This window comes from Glycine max, chromosome 8 (genome assembly GCF_000004515.6).
Source record: "Glycine max cultivar Williams 82 chromosome 8, Glycine_max_v4.0, whole genome shotgun sequence".
Taxonomy (NCBI): domain Eukaryota; kingdom Viridiplantae; phylum Streptophyta; class Magnoliopsida; order Fabales; family Fabaceae; genus Glycine; species Glycine max.
The window spans coordinates 37276858-37290638 of record NC_038244.2 but is presented as its reverse complement, the minus strand read 5'-3'; the positions used below and the strand labels follow the sequence as shown (position 1 = coordinate 37290638).

Here is a 13781-nt window from a genome sequence, read left to right as displayed (position 1 = left end):
GGGATTGTACCTATTTCTGGAGAGGTTATAATTATTCTGTTGTGGCTGATTTTGCAGCTGAGGTTGAGGAGGTCTGTTGTAGATGTTTGCAGCATAAGCTTTAGGCTGTTCAGTTGCTTCAGATTATTGCACAAAGGGGCAAAGGTCTGTGTGGTGGTCAGCAGAGGAGCATAAACCACAGAGTCTGGCGACAGGTGCAGATTTTTTATTCATGGCCAGTTGGGTTACCAGGTTAACCAAGACATCTAGTTTACCTTCAAGCTTCTTAGTCTCACCTGATGAATTCATGGCTACTTCATGCACTCCTCTAATGACAATAGCATCACTTCTGGCACTAAATTGCTCAGAGTTTGAAGCCATCTTCTCAATTAAATTTCTGGCTTCAGCAGGGGTCATGTCTCCAAGGGCTCCACCACTGGCAGCATCTATCATACTTCTCTCCATGTTGTTGAGTCCTTCATAAAAATATTGGAGGAGAAGCTGCTCAGAAATCTGGTGGTGAGGGCAACTAGCACATAATTTTTTAAATCTCTCCCAGTATTCATATAGGCTCTCTCCACTGAGCTGCCTAATGCCTGAAATATCCTTTTTGATGGTCGTGGTCCTGTAAGCAGGGAAATTTTTTTCTAAGAATACTCTCTTGAGGTCATCCCAACTCGTGATGGACCTTGGAGCAAGGTAATATAGTCAGTCCTTTGCCACTCCCTCTAAAGAATGTGGAAAGGCCTTCAGAAATATGTGATCTTCCTGGACATCTGCTAGTTTCATGGTGGAGTAGACAATATGGAATTCTTTCAGATGCTTGTGTAGGTCTTCACCTGCAAGGCCATGAAACTTTGGAAACAAATGGATCGGTCCAGTTTTAAGAACATATGGGACATCCTCATCAGGGTATTGGATGCACAAGCTTTCGTAGGTGAAATCAGGTGCAGCCATTTCCCTTAGAGTCCTCTCACGGGGTGGAGGTTGTGCCATATTCTCAGAATGTGCAAAATCAGAATGTTCAAAACTGTAATGCTCAAAATCACTAATAACAGAATGCTCAGGATGCTCAAAAGGTACTAAATGTTGTCTAACTAATATATGAAATGCCCTATCTATCTCAAGATCAAAGGGTTGTAAGTCAAATGGATTGCCTCTAGTCATACACTACATTCAGCATGCAAAACTAGTTGCCTTCTTATGCAAGTAACAATGTAGGTTTGAACTACAGCTACCATTAAATGATATCCAAATGACTTGAAATTTTGTGAGAAACCTTATAATATGATGAGAAGATAGCACAAAAAATTTCAAATGAAAATTCGAAGTCTAACTATATAAGCTAAAAATGATAAGTTAAGAAAAATAAGAGAATAATACTTGGAAAATAAAAAACTTTTGACAGAATTGCAATTTTTGGAAGAAGGAGACCCTCAGCCAGCCTATGGCAGGCTTCCACATCATGGGAATTTTTTTTCTACCCCAAATACATATTTAATAATAGTCATTCTGATACCCGGAGCAAAAGTTATGGCCGTTTGAAGTTTTGACAAAAATCAAATTTGCTACTTTTTTGGAACTTTCAAATCTGACCATACTAAGGGCTCCAACTATTTTTCCCACAAAATATGGATCAAAAGAAGTGACCACATAAAAATTCAGCCAAAAATAACAACTCTAGCTACCAAAACAAAAAATCCTAATTAATTCAGCAAGGGTGGTCGCTAAAATCCGTCACTACATGATTTCCACTACTACTCTATTTTGCCGCAAGCAAAAGTGGTCGCAAAATCCATCGCAAAACACTATTCATAGCAAAACACCCAAAACTAAAACAGGGGAAGCGCTTAACAGAAAAACTAAAACAGAACACAACTAAACAAAATACCAAGACACTAAAAAACACTAACTAACACACACACTAACACAACACTAACACTAACACAAGAATTAAACACGAACACAATAATTAAACACTAACACGACACTAGCTATTATGAACCTTTGGACACTGCTCCCCGGCAACGGCACCAAATTTGATCGAGCCCGTACTCGAATCAAATAAACATTAAAATGTAGTAACTAGGAAGTGATCCAAGGTCGTTTCCCAACGAGCAATGATAAACCAAATGTTCATAACAAATAGTAGGAAATAGTAACAAATTGGGGGGGGGGGGGTTGTTTGCTTTTGTAAATTAAATAACGAGTAAAATAGAATTAGAAAAATATTAGAATTAAAATGCGTTGCTTTCCCTTGATTCACAAGCAAGTCTCTTATCCTAGGTTGCGAGAATTTATCCCTTATCAGTTCAACCACTTAATCCAACCCTAAATTAAATTACTAAGTGAAATTCAACATAAGGCATTCATTTTGTGATTAAGCAACACATACATCAATTACTCATAAACGATCATTAAGCATGAACGTAAATTAAGCGCAGAGACAATTAATCAAGCACTAAGCATGCATGAATTAATAGCAACAAATTTAGAGTAATTAGTGAAGAGGAAAAACTGAACAGAATTTAACAGTAATAATAGAACCTCAAAGAGAACTGCGCTTGATCCTCAAGAGAAAGCAACGCTGGGGACTTAGCCTTCCATTAATCAATAGATAACAAACTTATAAATTGAAGAACGAAATTTTATTGCTACTAGAATTGCAAAACGAAAAAATGTCTCAAAGAAAAAGCCTAAAACTAAAAAAACGAAAATAGGAGAGAGAGGTGAGGAGGACCTAAACTAGAACCTTGGTGTTGTTATATAGTTTTCCAGCCCCAAAGCTTACAAATCTGTTTTAAATCCAAGCCCATAAATAAAATTAAATCAAATCTAGATAAGATAAGATAAGATAAGATCTAGATGAAATAATATCTAGATGAGATCAAATCTAAATAATATCTAGATAAGATAAAGTGTAGATAAGATAAAATCTTGTAGAATAAAATAGTCTGCCCTCTTTAAGTCCAAGCTCAATTCTGGATTCAAGCCCAATGCTTCATTAATTCTTGAAATTAGATTAAAAACATCAAATTAGCTGAATGGGCCCAAATTATAAAATTGTCTAATTAATTTGACAAATAAAATTAATCAGTACTTAAAATGGTTCAAAAAGGGTTAAGAAATAGGAGAAAATAATGGCACATCAAGGATATATCCCTTACTAATCCCTCCCTCGCAGATCTCGTTTGCGACGGATTAAAAAAAATTAGCGAGGTAAAGTTCCCTTACTAATACGCGATATTTTTGTAAGCCAAACATGGTCATATAATAGCTAAACAACATACCATATTGCATTAAAATAAAAAAGGTCTAAAACCTTTATAGATTTGGACCCCAATTGTTCCTGATGCAATTCTCCTCTCAAAAGCTCTTGTTGTTCAAAAAATAAAATAAAGCATAACCTAAAAAATTATTTCCCTACTCTATTTATACTATTGAAATTATACTGTAAGGTGGAGGCCATGGGCTGTGCTGGGTGATCGAGCATGACCTTCTACGAGGATTTGGAACGCTGATTCAACATAGGCCATGCTAGATCAGCATGACCTGCAGGTTCAGCATGGGTTGTGCTTAGTAAAAAATGCTCATAATCCCTCCCTTTTTTTTATCTCCTTTGGTTCTCTTGTCTCTTTATTAGCTTCTCTAATCAACTGTTCACACTCGAGACATACCCATTTATAAACAAAATAAAGTAAAAATAGCAAGACAAAATGAGACAAAAGTTGGGGTCTAAATGTAGACAAATAATAATTATCAACCACCCCATACTTGAGTATTGCTTACCCTCAAGCAATTATTCTAAATTAGAGATTAACACAACTTTCTATGAAATCAAGAAACCATTTACAAAGAACCCCTCAATTTATTATAGACAAAACAACACATAGTTGACAGGAACAAAAAACCACATTCATAAGATAAATCCCATAGAATTCCATTAGGCTTTTAATGTCAACCAACAAGTTCAATTCCACAAAAAGCAATAGATCACTCATCTCACCTCTCTTTGTTTTAAGGAAAAGGACAAAGCACTTGTATCACAACTCAAGAAGCATGCATTCATTTTATGTATTGATCAACTCAACCTAAGCAAAATTCTAACATGCAAGACAATGAGGCATCACAAGGTGTAATGGGGCTATGAAAGGTGGTTACTGAAGGAACATGATAAAGAAAGGCTCTAAGAAAAAACTTGTACTCAATGACACACTACCCAAGGGGACAACTGTTATTTTTTGCACTTACACATCCAAAAATTTATTCTTTTGGGAACCAAGCTTCTCCTTCTGCTTATTTAACAAAACTTTTCAGTACATTTTTTTAAGACCTTTTTTACCGCCTTATCTTTCTTTTAAGATTTTTTTATTGCGGAATGAGAAGAACCATAAGACAAATCATTGCTCCACCCAAATCAATATTCGGTGATGTCTCCCTATTTTTCAAGTCACCATGTAACAAGCATTAGACTCTTAACACAATTGGGTAACAAAAAATATCAATTCAGCTTAAAGGGGACAACTAGGGGATATATTTCAACAAATGATCTAGATTTAGGAACAAAGCCTACAAATTGACTCAATCAATTCAATGCACACATGAAATTTTCTCAAGGATATGTATCTCAAGATAAACCAAATGTATAACTCAAGTGGACATACATCACACACACAGTGGGATTAGGCTCAAAAGGTAATGTATGTGGTTCAGGCTTAAGGATCTTCTCATATGCATGAGTTTTTCTGCTAATGTTTTGCCTCTGTGAAAAAATCTTGTGTTGAGTTCCAACACAAAATTTATCATATATATATATATATATATATATATATATTTATATATATATATATATATATATATATATATATAGAGAGAGAGAGAGAGAGAGAGAGAGAGAGACAGGGGGGAGAGAGAGATGTTCTACAAAAAATAAATTCCTAAAAATTAACAGAAAGTCAATGTCGATTCAAGAACAAGAAATCACATGGAAGTCATCAACATAAGTTCTACAATAACATCAAGTTATGGTTGAAGTGACATCAAGTTGAGAATGTCAAGGGGTCAAAAATCTTGGTGTTTTGTTCGTGGCTCTAACTTTCTCGTGCTAACTAACTGATAACGACCGTTGAATCATTCAAAAACAAATAAAACGAGGAAATTTTGTAGCACAAGATTAACCTTGGTCAAACTCAAAAATATGATTCAATTTGGTTCATACATTCATTCACTTATAAATAACAAGGGGGAAATTTTATCGAACAGTTTGTAAGCGACTATAAGAGAATATGGAAACACACAGAAATAGAGATGAAGAAACAAAACAAAAAAGAACAAAATACAAGTCAAGTTTAATAACATCAATCAAACTCATCAAACCAATGAGAGTTGAATTATCATAGTTTCTACGAATGATGTTCAGTGTGAAAGTTCAGTCAAATGCATTGGAGAAAGTTCAATCGAATCAATCTCTAAATTATTTGAGATCACATATTAGATTGGAAAATCATTCAAACAATTTGTGATTAAATTTTGAAATTAGGAAATGAATCCATAACCTAATCCATTTTCAATCCTAAGCATAATCATAATCATGAAAATCGAAAATAGGATTGAAGAGAAAGATGAACATTCACAAAAGATTAGAAATATTGAACCAGAACTTAAATTCAGCCTTGCTTGGAGTGGGTCCATGGATTGATTAATTGTTTAGCCCTCCATGATCATCACCAATGGAAAAGCCACAAAATTTTGTGCAAGAAAATGGAAGAATAGAAGTGAAAAGAGGAAGAAGAATGAAGAACAATTGAGAGGAAAATAAAGATAAGAGAAAACTTGCACAACAAGTAACCAATTCTGTTTTTTACAAAATGAAGTAACGAACTAACTAACTTCCACTAATATATAGAGTGACTACTTAGAAGGAAGTGATATACCTTGATTAGGCCCATCTAATCTACCTAATTAAACTAATTACAAAAAATAAAGCCCAAACTCGTAGCCTAATTATTCAAGTGCAAAGGCTCTAACTTAGAAGCTCAATTTGACCCTCGAAATGACAGAATTGGACAAAGCTTATTTGTAACAAAATTGAATATCATTTTCTCAGCTTTCCAGGGACTACTTACATGTTTCATTTGAAGTTTTGTAGTGTCCTTTAGGCTCTACACAAGCAGATAGGTCAAGCAAGCACAAAATCTAAAATTTAGCTACAATTCTCAATTAATCTCAATCATTTTGCCATAGACCAAAAATGAGTTAAGGTGAGAAAATAAGGGTCAAAGAAATTTCAATTGAGCTAAGAAGAATAGAAAAATATTAAACTACAAATGCTCAATCACTAACTCTAGGTGGGATTTTAGTTTCGCTTTGGTTCATTTGTTGAGTCTTGGTCGGAGTCATTGTCGTTGGTATTGTTGAGACTTTCTCTATGAACAGTTTGAACTCTAAAGAAGGTTGTGTGTTTGTTGTGTTCTGATTTGAATCTTGATTTGTATTCATTAGCAAGCTATAATATATGTGATTTATGTCTCCTTTATTGGAAGACCATTGGTTATTTTCATAGATCCATCGACATCCATGTATCCATGGTCCCACAATCACATTAATCATAATTAAACTCCCGCAAATTGCACTGTGATTATGCTAATTTTTTAATTGTAAAAAGAAATAACTTAAAAGGCGTCATTTGTCAAAATATATATATTGAACGCTTTCTACATCGAACCTACTCTCTAAATAGTCACAAAATAGCGGATGCCATTAACACATTGAGTTCCTTCCTTATCAGTACTAGTAGTAGTGATGGTGGTGGTGGTGGTAAACCTCATCATCTATGAATTTCATAATGCATGGGGAGGAGTATTTAGGGGGACTTATTTATTATTATTAAAAATTGATAGTGTACAAATCTAAAATGCCAATTGGGATTATTTTATAAATGTAACAAGTCAAAAATAGGTTATTGTTGGTCAAAATTGTGTCACACCCATGTACCCCTGAATTATAGACTTCATCTTAGAATGATTTGTACTTACAGTCTTGCAACTTTCTCATGTCTCTTTCATCTTTCATGTAATTTCTCACAAATTACCATGTAGTCAAGACCCTGACAACATCTAAGTACACTAATGATAAAATAATTTAAGCTTAATCATAGGAAAATTATTTTAAAGATAGCATTGAAAAAAAATCACTTATTAAATAATTTGCATGCTACTCAAATTGGTAATATACTAAGTCACTACTACAAAAATTGTTTTCTACATCGGTTATTTGACACTTTTCACGATGATTTTCAACTGTTTTTGAAGCCGCCATCCTGGAAAGTGTTGACTTTCCACGACGATTTCCAAACCTTACTTAGAAACTTCGTTTCTACATCGGTTTGTGTAGAAACCATCTTAGAATGTTTTTTTTAAATAAAAAATAAAAAAAATTGAGGATTCTAAGACAGTTTTCCCCAAAAACTGTCTTGAAATCCTCAATTTTTTTGGAAGTAGACATTCTAAGAAGATTTTTGGAAAAATAATTTTTCTAAGACGGTTTTCCTAAAAATCAATTAAGAATTCTAAGACGATTTTCCTAAAAACTATTTTAGAAAGTCTACTTTTCTAAAAACCGATTGAGGATTCTAAGATGATTTTTGGAAAAACTATCTTAGAAAGTCTATTTTAGAAAGTCTACTTTGTAAAAATATTTTTGGAAAAACTGTCTTAGAATGCATACATTTTAAGACAACTTTTTGAAGCCGATGTTGTTTTTTTAATGTTTATTTACCATGTAATTAAAAGTTGTTAATTTTCATAATAATTATTTTAAAGAATGAAAATAGAATTTAATTAAAATGTTTTACCAATAAATTGTATAGATTTTTTTACTATTTACCACGTAATAAAAGTTGTTAATTTTTATAATAATTATCTTTTAAAAAATATCATTTTGAAATAGGGACTAAAACCAATTTTGCTTCTGTATGTCTAACAACTCAATTAGATCCTTAGTTGAAACATGTTCCACTTTTGAATGGCAAAGAGACATAGAGAAACATAGATCCTAATAAAGGATATACAACCAAAAATTAAGTTCAGAGATCATCTACAAAACAAATATTATAATAAAAACAACAACAATAATATAAAGAAGCTCAACAAAACAAGCAGACTAGAGTAAAGCCTTAAAATAACATGAATACTTGTAAGGTGGCATCTAAGGTGTCCTCAAAAGAATAAGTTCTTACCTTCGGTTCGGATGATTGAAGTTGCTGTTGGACCAGGTCGAGTTTTTTGCTTCATTGGTACTGGTTCCCGAAGCGTCTGTCCTCCTTATGTTGAACTAGTGATGATGCTGGTTCAGGGTCGTTGTCATCCTCTGTAGGAGTTGAATCCTGTAACAAGGGAAAACATGACAACTTAGGGATCTCAGCTTCTAGACTACTTTCCCCCTGAAGAGGAGGACTAGTGAAGAAAGACTTTGCTTCATGAAAAGTGACATCCTTGGAAACATAGACACGATGACTTTGAGGGTGATAATATTTGTGCCCCTTTTTATTTGAGGCTTAACCTATGAAGAAACATTTGATAGCCCGATGATCTAACTTTCCCCAACGAGGACCATGAACATGAACAAAGACAGGACATCCAAAGACACAACTCTGAAGACTGGTAATAAGGGGAGCAAAAGGATAGTATGTGGTCATGAGTTGAATAGGACTAACATCATTTAAATAATGAAAGGGTAACCTATTTATCAAGTAAGTGGCGGTTAGAACAACTTCCCCCTAGTAATACTTAGGAACAAACATTTGGAAGAGTAAAGCTCTGGCAACCTCAAGGAGATGTCGATTTTTCCTTTTTGCGACCCCTTTTTGTTGAGAGGTGTCCACACAAGTTAATTCATGAACAACACCACTATCTTTGAGGAAATTGGAAAGGTTTTGATTCACATACTCTCTCCCATTATCAGAACGCAATATTTTAATCGAGCTCCCAAATTATGTTTGCATTATATGGTAAAAGTTTAAAAACAATTGGAAAACTTCATATTTGTCTTTCATGAGAAATATCCAGGTAACCTGAGTGCAGTCATCAATAAAAGAAACAAATCACTTTATACCAGAAATATTAATGATAGGTGTAGGTCCCTACACATCCAAATGAACAAGATCAAAAGGTTTAAAACTTTTATAAGTACTAGGAAGAAAAGTTGTTCGATGTTGTTTAGCAAACTCACAAACATCACAATGAAAAGACTCGACTGACATTTTTGTAACAAAAAAGGAAATAAAGACTTAAGGACACTAAATAGAGGATAACCCAGACGCCTGTGCTAAAGCCATTTGGTACATTTTTCATTGTCCTTATGCTACAAGTAGTATAACCCGCCCTGTTTTTTAGTAATTCCAATCGTCCTTCCCATGACAAGATCCTGAAAAACACAATAGGAGTGAAAAAACGTCACAACACAGTTTAAGTCCCAAGTGATTTTACAAATAGACAAGAGGTTATTAGATAGTTTGGGAACATGGAACACATTTAGAAGTAGTAAAAATAAAAGTTGTATAAGTTTAGTTGAATGACAAGAGTAGGATGTAATTTAGGATACAATACAATTATCACAATTAAAATTTGGACACAAAGATAATTATTTAAAATACTAGGAATAGTTATAGTAATTATTTTAGAGAATAAAATTAATAAACCAAACAACAAGAATTGTGATAACAATGATTGATGGCTGGAATTTAATTTGGGTATACAATAGGGGAATACGAATCAAATCTAGATCTTATTAGAACTTGGATTATTTCAGGAGATAACAATTATGTTTTTTAATTGATCACTCTTACTTTAAATAAGTTCCAAAAAGTGTTTAGTTCTCCTTAGTGATTATGAAATCACTAACATGTACTTGTCACTAAGACATTAGTTGCTCTTTATTGTTAAACATGAATCCAACAAGCTAATATCAAGAATGATATAACTACATTATATAAAAAAAAAATCCATAAAAATATAACCAGTATCAAGCAAACAATCAAACACATGTAATATGTTATACCAACTTATAAGCTATCAGGTCAAAACAAGATATTATAACAACCATCGACTTCATAGATTGTTTCTTTATCACTGTATTCAACGGATTCAAGAATAGTATTGATATACTCCTTTATGCTAGAAAAGATGCCTAATAGTACCCAAAAATGTGAGAAGCATGCCATCTATCATGGACATGAGTTTGTCCCCATTGAGAAAGTATAAATCTTTGTCACAGTGTTGCCGAACTGGAAAAACAATTCAAGCCAAGTTGTGATGCCAATAAGCACCACCAAAGTGGTACCTGCTAGTAAATGTTGCAGAAACATTTTCTTAAGTCTTCAAAAGTAGAAAAAACTCGATCAAGAAAAGCATATATTCAGTAATTATAAAGGTAAAATAAAAAGCTCTTATTAAGCTTTACATATGAGGGAGCGTAGACAAATTATTCATCACCTATCTTGTACATTGTTCGTCTATATTTCCAAGGGAGAAATAAAAAAAAAGGTGAAAAAATTTAATATACTTGATCATATTAAATCTATCTTGCTAGAAACTGAAAAATAATATATTTGGTCATATTTCTTTGACTTTACAGCATCACTTGGGTCTTACACTTTCATTGACACTTCATAATCATACTCATCTTCATTTCCTCCTTTTGAGAACTCTAGATCAGTATCATTTGCCACTTTCTGACCAATCTTTGTTGCTGTCACTGGTTACCAATAACTCTTGAACCAAGCCACACAAAAACTAATATAACACACCCACTATATATTTGACGAAAGTACACATCCAGTGTGGCCATATCCAAAGTGTGAAACTATCGTACCATATTTGTTAAAAGAGAAACAAAGTCAACTTCCATATTTGTTATTAAAAGAAAACAATTAAGAATTTGTAAGATTTAGAGAATCACTAACATTGAAAATTTAAGATTTGGAAGCAACCATTAGTTCTATGTCTGAATAATTTTGAACCTGTAAATGAAGGGTGAATGATAGTGTGAATGCATATGTGAATGAAACTGTAATTGAACTTGTGAATGACATGGGGTGCAGTGATGTGAAATTTAATTCTAGTCACACACACACACTTTTAGCACACCATTATCGGTCTCAACTGGTAGAATTTTGCCACTATTGGTGCACCTAAACCGAAGCACGAAAGGATGACACGATAGCAACCCCATGTCCTCTGCAATGATGTTGACCAAATCATATGCATCAAACATCCCAAATTTATTAAGATCCATAGTATGTTTCTCATTTGGTTTAGTAGTAAGAATAATAAACCAACGTGGATATGGATTTAGGTACGGGAATATATTAAAAGTGAGGGTACGAATATAAGGTACCCTATCCAATGCCATCCTTAAGTGAGACTCATTAAATGATAGATGGAGCTCATTTAATTTTATAATTTTGCAAATTTTAGGTAATAGTAAAGAATATATTCTAACAAGACTTACACAAGCACATACACCGGGTGCTAATAGGAGCGTTACAACATTGCTTTGCATATCAACAATGGTAGATAGACACACCCCCACTCAAAACTAACAAGTTTGTGATCCTGAACTTAAAAGCACAAAAACAAAATAAAAATACATAAATTTCTCCTATTATAAAGAAAACTTGATAAAACCATGAGCTTCTCTTTAATTTTTCTTTCTTTCTTTTGTTATATTTTACGGATTGGTACGTGCCCAACTACTAGATCAAAGACAACCTAAATCTAACCTTTGGTGGTCAGGGTATAATTGTAATAAGGGGTTCACTACTAAAAAAATAAGTTTTAATATCATTTTATTAACATCGGTTATTTGAAAACCAATGTCGTTAAACACTTATAACATCGGTTTTCAAATAATCGATGTTAACAGCTCGATTTAGTGCGATTTTAACATTGGTTATTTTAAAACCAATGTTGTAAATGCTTAATGACATCGGTTTTCAAATAATCGATGTTAACAAATCGATTTAGTACGATTTTATCATCGATTATTTTGAAACTAATGTTGTAAGTGCTTAACAACATCGATTTTCAAATAACCGATGTTAATAGATCGATTTAGTGCGATTTTAACATCGGTTATTTTAAAACCGATGTCGTTAAGTACTTACAACATCGGTTTTAAAATAACCGATGTTAATATAAACTCTTTTTCTTTAATTATTTATATATTTTTTTAAAAATCATATATTGAGTTATTAATTATATTTTAATTAAAAAATATAATAATTAATAAACAATAACAAATTCAAAAGGTAAGCATTTAAAAATTAAACTAAATTCTATAATTTTAATTTTATTATTTCATGATTATCATTTAAATATAACACACATTTATATTAATTATTGCATATTAGTTAATTTGAAAATTAAAAAAAAATATTTTTAATAGTAGAATTTAACTTTTATAGAATTTTTATAGAATGTTGGTAAAAACAATTATATCGTCAAACAAATAAAATTTATTATTAATATATTTTATTTAATTATTATAAAAATAAAAAATTTATCATACAAAAACATTTATACATACAATGTATATATTATTTATTATCAAAATGTATAATAAATATTTAAAAAGTATATTTTATGAGATATTTGTCACCATTCAATAAATAAATATTAAATTATCATTATATTTTAAAATCTCTACAAAATTATACTTACGGTTACTTTTACTTATGGATATAATTAACTATGGATATAATTAGTTGTAGATTAAATATATATAATTTATTATTTTAAAAAATTATATTTTTGTGATGTAAATATGTTTTGATTTTAATTTTAATATGCATAAATAATTATTAAGATTATTTATTAAATTTTTATTTTATAGAAAAATATAAAATTTGTAACTTAGTTATAATACTTTATTTATTTAAATAATTTATTTCAATGAAAAAAAAATCCATAAAAACATTTTCTAAAACATATGCTAACTAACCCCTCTACTTGTAGCCTCTTTTCATATTTTATATTTTATTTATTATATGAAAATGAAAAAAGGATAAGTTATACTCTAGTAAATCCCTAATGAGCCAAAATCAGTCTAACCATGCGGTGACGTTGTTCAGACTTCGGATTGATTAGGGAAGTGAATTTTTTTTTTAAATGATCATAAATGGTATTTTTTAAATTACAAAAATAGATAAGTTATACTTTGGTATACAATTTCATAATAAAGAAATCATATATCTAAATACGATTTTGCTTTTTATTTGCTTAAAACATTTTTCTTCTTCTAAAAATTGAAATAGTATGTTAAATTATGATTTTAGTTTTTTTTCTTTTTTCTAATGAAATATATATTAAAATATGATTTTTAAATAACTATAAAAACATTATAATTATATTTTAACATTAGATTTTAACTTTTAATAATAAAAAATTAAAAAACTGAGATGGATCATATATACATATATAACTTTACTGTAATAAATTTTTGAAAATAAAATATATTACCGCGTTGAAAAAATAAGTCTGAACAACATCATCGCATTGAAAAAAAAGATAAGTTATACTTTGGTAAATTAAAAAAAAAATTCTTTATTCTCTCAAACGATGTTGCTCTCTCTTCCTAATCCCTAATGAGCCATTTCACCACATTGCCTTTTCATCTACAATCATTCTAACCAAAATCAAATGTTTCTTGCAATTTCACTGCATTTCCTTTTCTTTTTAGATCTCTTTAACTGAAATTTAGATCTCTTTTCATTTTGTCATCCTTAGATCTAGCCTCAGTGCTCT

At 31.5% G+C, this 13781-nt stretch overlaps 1 non-coding gene across 1 annotated transcript; it reads left to right on the top strand.

The window, feature by feature from the left end:
- The first annotated feature begins 490 nt into the window (after nucleotides 1–490).
- On the top strand, nucleotides 491–597 carry LOC113002441 (small nucleolar RNA R71). Its single transcript, XR_003268003.1, has one exon. It is a non-coding gene; the product is annotated as a small nucleolar RNA R71 (small nucleolar RNA).
- Nucleotides 598–13781: the final 13184 nt, after the last annotated feature.